The sequence below is a fragment of the Dicentrarchus labrax genome, unplaced genomic scaffold, assembly GCF_905237075.1.
Source record: "Dicentrarchus labrax unplaced genomic scaffold, dlabrax2021, whole genome shotgun sequence".
NCBI lineage: Eukaryota > Metazoa > Chordata > Actinopteri > Moronidae > Dicentrarchus > Dicentrarchus labrax.
In genome coordinates, this window is record NW_026136717.1 from 12,567,600 (window position 1) to 12,580,994 (window position 13,395).

The following is a 13,395-nucleotide window of genomic DNA, read 5'->3' on the forward strand; positions in this document are numbered from 1 at the left end:
TGGCCCCTCTCAAACTCGTTATCTTTTAACTATCAGCAGAAAAATCCTGTAATTATTTATCGTCCTGCTTATTAAACAACCTACAGTATTGTATGCATGCAAGTTCACATGTCGTGTCATCTTCTTCAAGCGGCCCTCAACAGCCGGGCAAAAATACTTTTGTCGTATGTTGCATTATTTATGTGCGAAATAGGAGCTGAAATACGCCTGCTTTGACATGTCAAATTCAATAAGGGCACAGACTTGTTTGCCTTAGGAATTGTAGTCACGCAATCGCCACGTACCATGTGCAAACTGGCCACGGTGTGTAGACACATGAACGGACATTGCCAAAAAAAAAAAGGGATGAGCAATTAGGAGCGGCACATACACACAGGGAAGGGGACAGATGGGAAGCGACAATTCAAACGGTGAAAGACAAATCATCCACATTATAGTAGGATCCATGTCTTTACAACTTTTCTGTTATGTTCAGTGAGCAGATCCTGTCACATGCCTCATGATTTCAAAGAATTAATCTTGTGGAAACGGATCCCCTGATGTTCCCGCCTTCCTGCTGACAAAAACAAAGGAGAAAACAGCTTGTCGGACTTGAGAAGTGGAAGTAATAGCAGGAGCTATAGGAATACTCTGAACTCTTCAGCACTTGGTTGGACTTAATTCAGCGCATGGGAGAGCTTACAGAGCTGAAACTATGACAGCAGAATGGCCGTAACCTATTGTCACATTAATCTAAAGATGATAGGTAGCCCACTAATTCTCCCTTCTTGTCTTATGGGATTAATATGATGTCAGGGCAGGAAATATAACCCTCCGTCTGGTGATAATTAGTCATGTCAGCTGCTGTAAGTATGACTTTAGGAATAGCAGTCTGGGTTTATCAGTGCTGATGTCTCCCATTGAACCTTCTCATAGTACAACACTTGCTAACAATACTAGCATTAAGAATGACATACATTTAGAGAAGTCAAATGTAGTATTTCAGTGCCAAGGACGATCAGTATTTTACACTATTCACTCAGTAAACTGTCAGAATATAGCTTCATAGAAAATGAATGAGGAGCTGATAATGGAGTTATAGTACAGGTATAAATACATTTGCTTTTTTTTAACCCCTGTGAGTTTTTAAACTCTTTTTTGAAGGGGATGTCTGGCAAAGATGGCATCATAAAAAAGTTGTAGACAAAACAATACAAAATTGGTCATACAGACAAACAATGTTTAATCTCTCTCCTTATTTCCTGTCTACTCTTTAGATAATAAAAGCATCAAATATAAAAAATACTTTTAAATACTGTCAAAGTAGCCATTATTTTTAATAGATCCTTTATATTTTTACACTATGATTTTTCATTATTACATCTGTAATATAACTATTAGACAACCATATACTGTAAAATCCCCTTATTGTTGTACTACTACTACTACAGTCATCCCATAATGTATGAATTATTGATTAATTCATTAATTAATGATGCAAAATGCTTCACTAGACCCTACAATACTGCCCTAAAGGAGACCCGCCATTATGCCAGCTTTGCTTTTATACACTGAATCAAACAACGCCGGCGTGATGCTGCACCACAGTGTGATTTTTAGTTAGCATGCTGCTGTTCCTGAAGCAACAGAGGAGTGTCGTGCAACCCAACAACTGATGATGTTTTACACAGATGTAGATTCTGCTATGTCGCTTCCTCCTCTGCTGGTTTAATAGTGGAACAACAATGCCTCCATTCTGTGTCTGTACGTTTTATGGCTACAGAACAGTGAAGCGGAATAATGGCGCAATATTCCCGCCTGAAACAGGCTATATAAACTATGTGCACTAACTTGTTACTAACTTCATCTATCTGCCACATGCATTGATGTAACTTCTGGTTTAGCCCTCCATTAATTAACTTGAATGGGGATAAATAATTGAATCTTGCAAATCTTCTAGACTTTAAAAGTGTTATGGCTATGGATGGTATATTTGACTTCTACACATATAAGACTACAAGTGTACTTAATATCAAGCATTTCTACTGCACCAATGTGGAGAAATTCAACAATAAAAGTCCATATTTGTACCTGCTTTTACTGTACCTCAAATATATGAAAAGATGCCACTTGGAGATACAAATATGGAACTTTTGTTTTGGCATGTCTTCACATTGGTGCAGTAGAAATGCTTGATATTAAGTTTGTTTTTTATTCATCATAGGCGCATGAAACACTTTAATGTAACATATTTTATTTTAAATGTAGGTTCGAATTACAGCTTACTGTTCTTAATACCTTTATTTTGAAAACCGGAAGCGGCTGATTTCACCACGGAGATCAGAGTAACGGCTGGCTGACTACAGTTATCATATCACAGTCATTATCTCGAGATCTCGAATTAATTATATCGTTATCTCGGGAAAACAAAGTTTCGTTATCTCGAGATCTCGAGAAAATTAACTTGTTATCAGGGGAAAACGGAGGAAATAAAATGTATGAATGCATGGCCCTTTAGGGCTTCCGTAGTTTACTGCTGGGCAGGAAGTAGAAAACAGGGGTGAGAGAGAGCAAAAACAATCAACTGAAAGCTGTCAAAATGCCCCACAGAGCTGAGAGGAACTGCAGAGTCACCGAGAGACTATACAAGTGACCATTTCCACATTACACATTTGTTGATATAGAAATGCTACTGAGTGCAGCTTTAAATTAGGTTGCATCTCCCATACAGCTCCTTATTTTGATTTACAGGTGAATCTCAGAAGAGCTCAGAAGAAATGAATCGTGACTAAATCTTTTACTCAGAGCAGCGATGAAAGAAAGTAAGCTGTTTTAAACTGTGACGTACAGCGTATCAAAGACATCTGGGGATGTATTTCTGCTGTGACAGGTCTCCAATCTCCACCATATGTTTGTCCTGCTAGTGTGACGGACGTGGCAACAGAACCCTTCAACATTCACGCATATGAGAGGATATCCAACCCCCCCCCCCCATTGAAAATTATTCTGTATGTGCTTTAAATCTATGTGTGCACAAGTTGCATTTCACCAATACACAGACAAGAGAACAGGAGGGAGGGCAGGGCCCAAAAAATACGCTGCTTGAGTCCATCGTGCTTGAAATCCCCTGTCATTTCTCATTGTGCAGCAAAACAGTTTGTTTTTTTCTCTTTCTAGTCCTGCTGTCTTTTAGTGAAAACACAAAAGTGCAGTATTTATAGCTGTGGTTTGTTCCTTTTTGGATCTGAGTCTCCACTTGGGAACTGAGGTTAAATAATCCGGGTCACAGTTTTGTCAAAACATGAGATAAATCAGCCTTTTATAAAACCTGTTAGGAAAAATGGAGGGAAGCTTTGAATGAATGTTTTACATGTTTGTAAATGAAAAGATCTCCGCAATTACAGCTGTGTTGTAATCCCTACTTCTCCAGATAGATGTGGTGGTCAGTTTGATTTATTTTGAGATGGCTGTGTGAGACCAGATAATATGAATTCATCTCACGGCCAATCACATGGGGGGTGATGGATGTGGTCCTGTGTGTGCTTATGTGCGCGCATTGCTCGGATAATTTCCCTCTCCTCGTCGGTAAACATTCGTGTTCACGTCTCTCTGCTCCACAATGCGCTGGGTTGAAGAGCCGGAGCAGATGAAGCATCTGAAATGTAGGCGACCTGCAGGAATTCAAATGAGTGTCAGAGGTCACAATAACAGGAATCACAGTGTATATCATTTCCCGCTGCGAGCATGCAAAGAGCTTTAGACTGAGGCCCCTCAAATTCTGAATATGAAGAAAAGAAAGATTAGATGGAGCTTTTATTTTGCATGATTCTCAAGGAAGGAGAGGGCGCTGCTATAAAATTCTTTCACATCTTTTGACAGGTGTCTGTTAAAGTTTGACCTTTGACTGGCCACAGTTCCCAGCACATGCATCTGTGAGACTCCAACAGCAGCTGTGGCGAATACTGAATGCTAATACACAATATTTTCTTGAACTCAAAACCTTTAGGGTTTAATTTTTCGTATATAAGACGTATAATTCAATTTCTGTCAATATGAAAACATGTTGCTTGTATCTACAAGGTCTAACAAACATGATGAAAACATGTTCTACCCCGGAAAACAATTGCAAAGTTAAAGCTGTTTTTAGGGACGTTTTTTTTTTTTGTGCATTTTGCAACCAATGTAGTCTCTCCCTTGCGCTTGGTTCGGGAGGGTGAAGCGAGTGAGTTGCAATCTGCAACTACATTGCTAGATACCACTAAATCTTGTGTGTGTATTGGCTAAAAGTTAGCCCAATGAGAATTAGAATGTCTGTTCTGTTAAAAAGGTTTCATACTTTTCATTGTTATGGAATAACTAAATCTGATCAGACAGGGACTACGTCTTATCAAATACGGGTCCGCGGCCTGATGTGTAGCAGTTTGGGGGTCCTTGACACCAAAAAGAGTGAGATCCACTGCCCTATGGCACCTTTGACCACACCTGACGGTGCCATCACTGTGTACTGACCCTGAATACATGACATATGTGAAGTTGTGACCTGACCTACTCCGCCTAAGATTGACTTACATTTACCTTCTTACCCTAACCCTGACCAGTCTCTCTCTGTGTAAGAACCAATAAGAGGCAGAGTGGCGACTGCCTTGTATATTTGGGACAAATCTACAGCGGCCTTCTGCTTGAGGGAAGTGGTGTTCATTAATGGCCACTAAAACAGAAATATTAAACAGTATTAGAGTATATTGTTTTTAAAAATGGACATAATGTTGAGCAGGATTGTGTTGTAGGCCAAATTCTTTAGCAATTTATTTTATCACAAATGTTAATATGATTTTTAAGTTAACTTTCCTGGACCTTCACTTTCATTGTGGCTCTTTAACTCACACAAAAGCTCACCCTTTCCCTTTTTTGTACAAAAAACTACAACTCCAGCACAATCAGGCCGTATCCATACGTCCTGTGTGTGAGTACTTAAAGCTTCAAGCTCAGGTGTGTAACTTTCTGGTTGCCCCAGGTAGACAAAAGCCTTCAGTACATATGTCAAAAACTCTCTTCATTTAGTGAGGGGGGAGCAGTAAACACAAGGAGTGATGACTGGAGGGGATAGACGGAGATTAAAAATGAGTATGAAAGGGAGTGTGCTTTGATGTAGCAGCACTTCAAAGATATCCTCGCCTCTAGGGTGCGTGTCCCTCCACTGTAACTCGGCTTGTGCTCAAAACTGACTCCCACCCCCCACCCCCTTTTTTCCCTTTGCAACTGTCTGTTCTCTTCTTCTCTGCCTTCTTTTTACCCCCGCAAATCTTCAACACATTTTCCTTCTTCTCAGTGTGTGCAACATCCAACAGCTTTAGTGGAATGACAGAAATGCATGTGAAGTATGACGGAGAGGATTGAGCTCTGATCCCCGGCCCTCCCCTGCTGATCCCAGCTGGTTCTGTTCGTACTCCCCTATTCTGTAATTCACGATCTCTCCACATTATACATGAAAACCTTAGTGAGAGATAGTTTTAACTGGACATTTAGTAACTTTTCTAATTATACTTGGTATCTTTGTGCATTTGTGTTCACATTTGGGAGCATGTGATGAAGCTGTTCGGCCTTTACCCGTGGCACATGTAAAAGTGACTCTCAAATGGCAAGCCTCTTGATTAGTAATCCAGATGCCTGCTGTAGTGCAGTTTATATGTGGGGATGTGTGTGTGTGTGTGTGTGTGTGTGTGTGTGTGTGTGTGTGTGTGTGTGTGTGTGGCACAGAATAATGCATGCCACCCTGTGATCGTAAATGATCAAAAGCATTTTTTCGATGAGAGGGATGCAGCGACAACTTTCCTTCCTGGAACGCTAAAAATTCCCTACAGTGGCATCGTGAGGTCTTTGATCGGTTACGATCCATCCAAGAACTGCTAAATAATGGAGGTGTACATTCACAGAGCTCATAAAAACGATATTTCCGTGCGCTTTAATTTTTCACGTCTCTCTTGTGTCTCTTTCTTTTCCCATGGCGCCATCTCAGTGACGGGTTATCACTCAGAGAAAGTGTTTGTATCTGCTCCATGCACATGCACATAAACATGAAATGTTATTTTGAAGCCTGGTGGCCTCTTTAAACAATCTGTCATAAGGAGCACATCCTGTCAGAGGATACCTGACTGGCTCCAAATCCAGGAGTGAGGGCTTGATTTCCACAGAGGTTGCATACTCATTACTTATCATTAAGGCAGTGCAGGCAATCCCGTCTTAATAACCCACCTCACACAGTTGACATCTCAGTTAAAAACCCTCTAATTAAAGTCCATATATCAGGCTCCACAGGTGGGTCTGATTCATTGCTGTCAAAGAGCACCTCCGAGACACGGCAGAGCATCATTTCCAGTGAGAAGCCGGCTTTCACCCCCACACCCGTTTATTAACGGGAATCCTCGACTGTTGGCTCACCTGTCTTTTGTAGCCGGGGAGACGAAGTGTTAGCTCCGCTGCTCCACAATGGAGATGTAAACATCTCGCCGGCTGTCAGGAAGAGAGGGCTAATTGTGAGGGAGAAACAGATGGCGCACAAAAGCTTTGACAAAAAGGAGAAAACTGTTTAGCCTGGGAAAACTTTTCTTTTTCTGTTTGAGCTGCCATTAAAGTGAGAGAAAGTTGAGTGAGGTAGCTTCAGTCAGAGGAGAATGTCTTTGATGGAGGGCCAGGTTGGGTGTTGTTGAAAGGGCTGTTTGGCTCATTGACGGCTCTTGTGGGCTGACTTTAAAATCAGTCTGAATGTGAAAGTACGGTTTGGAAAGTGACTGCAACATTTGGAGAGTGAAATGATGTAGAAGTGCCATGTTAAACTACTCAGCCAGTGAAAAAAGTAAGACAGGGAAGTGAGGAAAGGGTAAAAAAAAAAAAAAAAGAGAGAGAGAAAATGGAGAGAAGGATGATCTGTGGGAGGCAGCATAACGAGTGCTTGTTTTCTGTCTTTGTGCTCCCGTTCATTCAAGGTAGGACCACCGAGGCACAATGCTAAGCTAATGAGCTCCCGCAGGATAGTGCCACTTTGGCACACTGACAGATTACTCTCTACCAACTCTCTTATTACCAGCCGGCTTAGTGCAGCCCAGTCTAGCCTTAGCTTAGCTTAGCTTAGCTTGCCAAATCCCCCCCCTGCAGATCATAGGCCTTCAGCACTGTTAGCACACCATGGTTTTCTGAATTATATATAAACACATCTCTGCTCCCTTCCCCCCTTTTTTTATTAGCCCAGAATGTTAAATATTGCATAATTTCGCCTTCTCATTCAACACTGGCCTGATGTGCTTGTATTACTGCATTTGTATTGTAGGTTTATTTCTGCCCTTTGTACCATTTGCAGGAAGAAAAAAAAAAGCACAGGTACACAGCTTGAAAAATATCTTGTTTCTGATCTAATTTTGCTTCTCTGCTCTGTTGTCTGCCAAAGAATTAATCACTCTTAGCACACCTGCCTGTGTGCGCTTCAGACGGACAAACAGACACACACACACACACACACACACACACACACACTCACACACATGCGGAGCTGTACTTTACAAAGACAACCAATTTATAATTAACTGTACTATGCTTCCAAAAACTAGTGACGACCAGATGGGGAGGATATTAATCAGAGAGCCTTGCATGAGGGAATTAAAGAGAACTCAAGGATAGGAGTGATACTGAGTTCATTACATGATTTTTAGTTACAAATGTGAACAGATACTGTATCAAACTACAACCTTCATACATAGAAATGACACTTAAAAATAGTCTTTCCCTTCCGCTCCCTGCATGAATAAACTTCACAAAGGAAAACCATACATCCCATGCCAACATTTTTAAAGCGGCTACAATATATAGATTTATAATAAGAATGTATCAAGTTTTAGAGTGACGACTCATTGTCTAGCTGCCTGTCGTGCAAGTGGCTTTTTCAGAAAAGAAGCTCTAAAAACCCACTGCACGCTACCTGCTCAGCACCAAACGGCAGACAGGCATATTGGCGAGTAGCTGGTGGACATAATGAAGCATTTAGCAACTAAAAGAGTCAGATATTTCCCTCAGGAGTTGGTAGAGGCAGAGCTAAAAGACAGTGAATTACTGGACTTGCACTCCAGGAGGCCAGAGACAAAGCCAGAGTCCAAAATAATACTAATTTAGCTCTATAGCTGCTAGTTGCGTGAATAACTGTTTGCTAACAGGTTCGACATATTATCTTTAAAGGAGATTGTTTCCGCTGCTCCTAAAGTGGCCATCAGTGGCAATCAGTTGTTGCAGGTCTACAATATCAGTGGTTATGGTTACAATGTTTGTTGCAATAAACTAAAGATTACACATTTTGCATACACATTTAGCAACAAATACACTTATTTATGGTTAAGGAAACATTACATCAAATGATTACATTGTAATGAATGAATCTACTTCATAAATCTACAGCAAAAAGGAGAGACTGTGATGGCACCTGTGACTTAAAGCGGTCGTGCCCTTAATTATGCACAACTGTAAGCCTCAATATAATTTAAACAGGTGAGTTGTATAAAAATTCATCCCCTATGCAGCTGTGATCAACAGGTAATTTAGCTATACAGACCAAAATCGTTTTTTGTACCAGGCTGTAAACATGTTTATTTCTACTGTAAATTTGGGCATTTTAATGGAGATTGACTCACTTTTGCAGCCAGCCTCAAGTGGTCGTTCAAGGTATTGCAGTATTTGGGTCGTCCATGTTGGCTTTGGTGGTTGCAGACAGAAGTGTAGTTTCTAGTGATTTCTGAATGAGAGGCTGAACACTAAACACACACACACACACACACACACACACACAGTTGGTGCGTTAATTGCCAGCTAGCTTAGAATTTTGTACAGTTGTAACATTACCTGCTGGGGGCGCATAAAGTTTTCATGAGGCGAAAATCAGCTTTGTCTTGTTCTTAAACTTTTACCACCGACCCTGTATAACCTGCTGGCTAGCCGTGTGTTGCCGTAGCACAAACCTTGGATCAGGCAATACTTTTTCTTCAACATTTTAAAAGACTTCCTTATTTAATCTGCAGGGAAATAATTGAGAGTGATCATCGTGTCCTTGCCACTGGTTGTGGGAAATGTTGCTGTTCTGTTCAGACAGCAGAGAGGACCAGCGAGGAGCATCTGGAGACATAAGGAATGAGTTATGGAGGAGAGCAGAGTTGAATCTCAGAGCTGCTCTCAAACACAGCAAATGAAGATGGATTCCACCGGGACATGGCTCTGTGTGTGTGTGTGCGTGTGTGTGTGGGTTGTGTCCAGTAGAGTTGGAGATGAAACTGAAATCTCCTTATGAACCTGCCAACATGATGGAGTGTGTTTGTATGTGTGTATAAACATGCACATGAACAAGTCTACTGTATCGTAAGACTGAAATAGTGGATTCTCTTTGTTTGTTCACCCTCTTTAGAGCACGTTTATGTGAATCTCAAGGACCAACACAGGTGACTGAGCCGTGTTCGCATCTGCCAGCGTAGTACGAAAGGGTCGTGGAGTCAGCCGTTGTTTTGCCTGAGAGTCATTTGGTTTAAATTGATAAGAAGGCCATTAGCTGCCGCTTCAGCCCGTTGCCATGACAACGTGTCTTCTGTGGAGGAAGGCATGACGCCACAGGTATCTCTCCAAAGAGAAACCACTGTGGTGTGTGTTTGTATGTGTGTGTATAGGATTGTTTTTTATATGTCTTTTTTTAATTACACAATGAAGCTCTCATCAAATTGTGTCAGTTCCATCACATGTAATTAATGTGTGCATTCACACTTTACTACGTATATGCAACAGCGTGCGTGCATCTCCAACTGATTAGCTTTGTAAGTATTTTCCAACATCTGGACCTGCCACTCACAGCATCTCCCAGGCATAGGTAACATCTGTACATGCCACTAGCTATCTGATTGGCTGATTGAACATCTGTCTGTTGTAATGCACCGTATGATTGGCATGTGGTGTGACTGGGAGGTCACTGCTTGCATTTCAATGCTCCTATTGCTTTCATATGGCTGCGGTAGGAGCTTAAAGGTCAGTGGAAGCTTGTGACCAGAATGTTGCTCATCCTGCAAATGGAGAATATATGTGAAATGGAGCGTGGGAGGAAGTGAATAACCGTTCTGTAAACGTGCCCTTGAGCAATGCAAAGGCAGCTGCTTTTACGTTGTATGAGTGTAGAGTCTTTGTAATAGTCATGGATTGTGAGGGGATCTGCCTAACCTTGGCGAACAATGGTTTGAACAATCATTTTGAAGCTATAGATATCAGCATCAGTTTTTGTAGACCTTGCTGCTATAGAGTCAAACAAATGTCTGACCACGAGCGTCTGCAAGGGTTTTCCTCCAGGTTAGCAGGTTAATGTCCAGTAAAGTTCAGATGGCTAATGGTATTTGTTGTTTCTGTGTTATTTCAGGAAGCTGTGTGGTATATTCCTTGGGTATCATGCGGTCTTTCTTTTCTACACACCTCTGGGCTGATGAGGCTGTGGGTCAGTTGCTGTTTTCAGGAGACACATATTTATGACAAATATTGCACATTAATATCTATATATTAACTCCAACATTGTCTCTCCTGCTTATGCAGTTCAGGCCGGTGTTTGTTTTTTAATAAAATGACATAAGATTCAGCCCCCCTCCTTCCCCTGATCATTTCCACACGGCTCCTAAACGTTCAATTTAGAAGAAAAGCAATTATTGCAATTTTTTCCCCCACTGGTATAATTCAGTATTTGTTTCTGGACAGAATTTAAATACTGTTGCCAACAAAATGTGTGCATGAAGTCATCCAACACACACACACCACACACACACACACACACACACACACACACACACACACACACACACATACACTCTTTCCCTTCTCATTCTCTCTTTCATGCTCTGGCAACTTCTGGAGTGCCCTCAAATTAATCAGTGTTTTAATGGAAGCTGGTTAAATATTCAAATTCAGTAGTGAGTTGCTTAGCAAATCTTCAGCCGACCTCTCTCCTCCGGGCTGAAAGCACTGGATGCCGTGCTGTACACTCCAGCATGCATTTTAGTGTGGGAGGGTTTAGCCAAATGATTCATTAAACAAAGAAATATATATTCCTATTTGTCTTCAGCTTAAATCACCTAATTAACTTGAGTACAGCGTGCTTCTGTATATGAACAACCAACCAAGCCTTTTTATCACTGAGCTATACTATCAACAAACTGCAGTAGGTCATGACTATATATTGTGCAATGTAGCATATGCTAATATTGATGCTAATAAAGTCCTTATTTGTCTTATTATATTGGCAGTGTTCCTGAAAACAATTTAACCATGTCAACAATGTTTTTTCATGGTTGACCTAAGCAGAAGTGGCTCAAGACGTAGAGCTGGTCCTCCACTAGTCTCTAGGTTGGTGGTTTGAGCCCTGGTGCTCCTGATGGGCAGGCCGGCGTTGTTACTATTGGTGTGTGTGTGTGTGTGTGTGTGTGTGTGTGTGTGTGTGTGTCCATTTACCATTTATTGGAAGAGCACCTACTGTGAAGCTAAAACTAGCCTGTGTGTGTGAAGACAAAAGCTACAGGAGAGTACTTAGGTTGCCGCCTGCTGCATCTTAAACATGGCTCTGAATTAAAGGCATCCTGTTGAGTTGTTGATCACTGTTTTGATGAGCGAACGGCGCCCCATTTTGTTTGTATCATCTGCTTGACTGGCACACGCATGAGGATGCACATTATTACACCAGCATGTGATATATATCTCATCTGATTGGTCGACAGTTGGTGGTGGAAAGTTTGTTGACAGAAGACAAACTTGGACAAACTAAATAAATATAACTATTGACTTGTTTTAAGGTAATCCCTTCAACTAAGTGAGTAGCCCTCAAGCATACATAAGCGGTTTTGATAAGCGGATCCCAGTTTCGTTTGTGTATGCATGTGTTTGCAAATCTTTTATGAGGAAAACATTCTTTAATTTAAAATCAATGCACCCAGAATACACAATGTGTTGTTTACTCCACCTTTAAGCTTGTAGCTCCTCCAAGAGGCTCAACAAGATGTTCCCCACATCTGAAAGGCTTCTCCATCAAATCCTCTGCACATTTTCTTCCTGTATGCATCAAGTAATGCTATATCTGAACAGCCATTTGACATTTAAGTCACTTCCCAGCATTATTTTTCACCTGCTATGGAAAGAATAGCAGACAGACGGTCCTGGATGACAGTAGCGATTCCTGCCCAAACGAGCAGGTTTCATAACCCACCAATCACAGGTTCAGCTGACCCCCGCTGCTGTTGAAACCTCCTGAAATGTCGCCGCTGCCAGGCTGTTGCTTAGTTTCTGCAGTGATGTCAGCCGTCATTCCCGGCGCTCAGTCATTTGACGGGGGTTGTGAGGGGAGTGCCTGTCAAATAAACCATGACCACTGCAACCTGTCATGAGCCCTCCCCGCTTTTCCCGTTAAACGTTGCACTGTGTTGAGAACCCTGTCACTCTTAGAGACACTCCTATGCGGAGTCACACACAGAGAAACACACACACCCACACACACCCACACACACACACATACACACACAAACAGTCGAGTGAAAGTACAGACTCACCTAACAGCAGTCTGTCTGTTCTGATTGATGGGACTATCAGGAAATAGTGCTAGTTACAGACTGTGGCTGCATGTATGTACTCTGGCTATTAGCATCATGATGTATGAGCAATAATAATATCTAATTTCGAACGGAGCTCAACATAAATTCTGTTTAAAGATACATTTGCGCTCTTAACTTAAACGCGGCGTAGTAAATAGGCTGAAATCAGAAACCGATCCTTCTCGTGTTACCAGACTGATGCATCGTAATTATTCATGTAGGTCTAGAAATCATCGCTATAAAAATGGCTCCTCCTTGAGACTCATCTGAGCTCATGGCTGATACTAAATGAAGATCTGTGGGCCATCTAAAAATAGCTTTGCGATAAATCAGAGGTGTGTGGTATATGTGTGTGTAAGTGTGTGTGCAGCGAGGTTTTTGGTATCTGATAAAAGCCATTATCCAAAGCTTTAAGACCTGTGAAGTAGATGTGTGAAGTGAGGCAACGCTTGTGTGGATGGCATTGTTTGCATGTCTTTAAACTTGTTGGGGTAATGTGCTGTATTTTTAGTGCTTGTACAGTAAAAGGTATTGTTCTTCATGTTAGTCATTACATCTGTCACTGGAAAAGGATCTAATTCAAGCACTTAAACTTATAATATGTAACATTTCTGCATTCTGCGTCATATCCCCTTTGCGCAGGGATCATCATTGTTATCTGACATCTGTCACAAAATGACTTTTTATCCACTTTCAAGCCACATTTTTACGATGCACTGTTTAGACCTTGATCGTTTTTTCCCTTCAGATTTTAACTGGATGAAGGATTTTAGTCAGGACG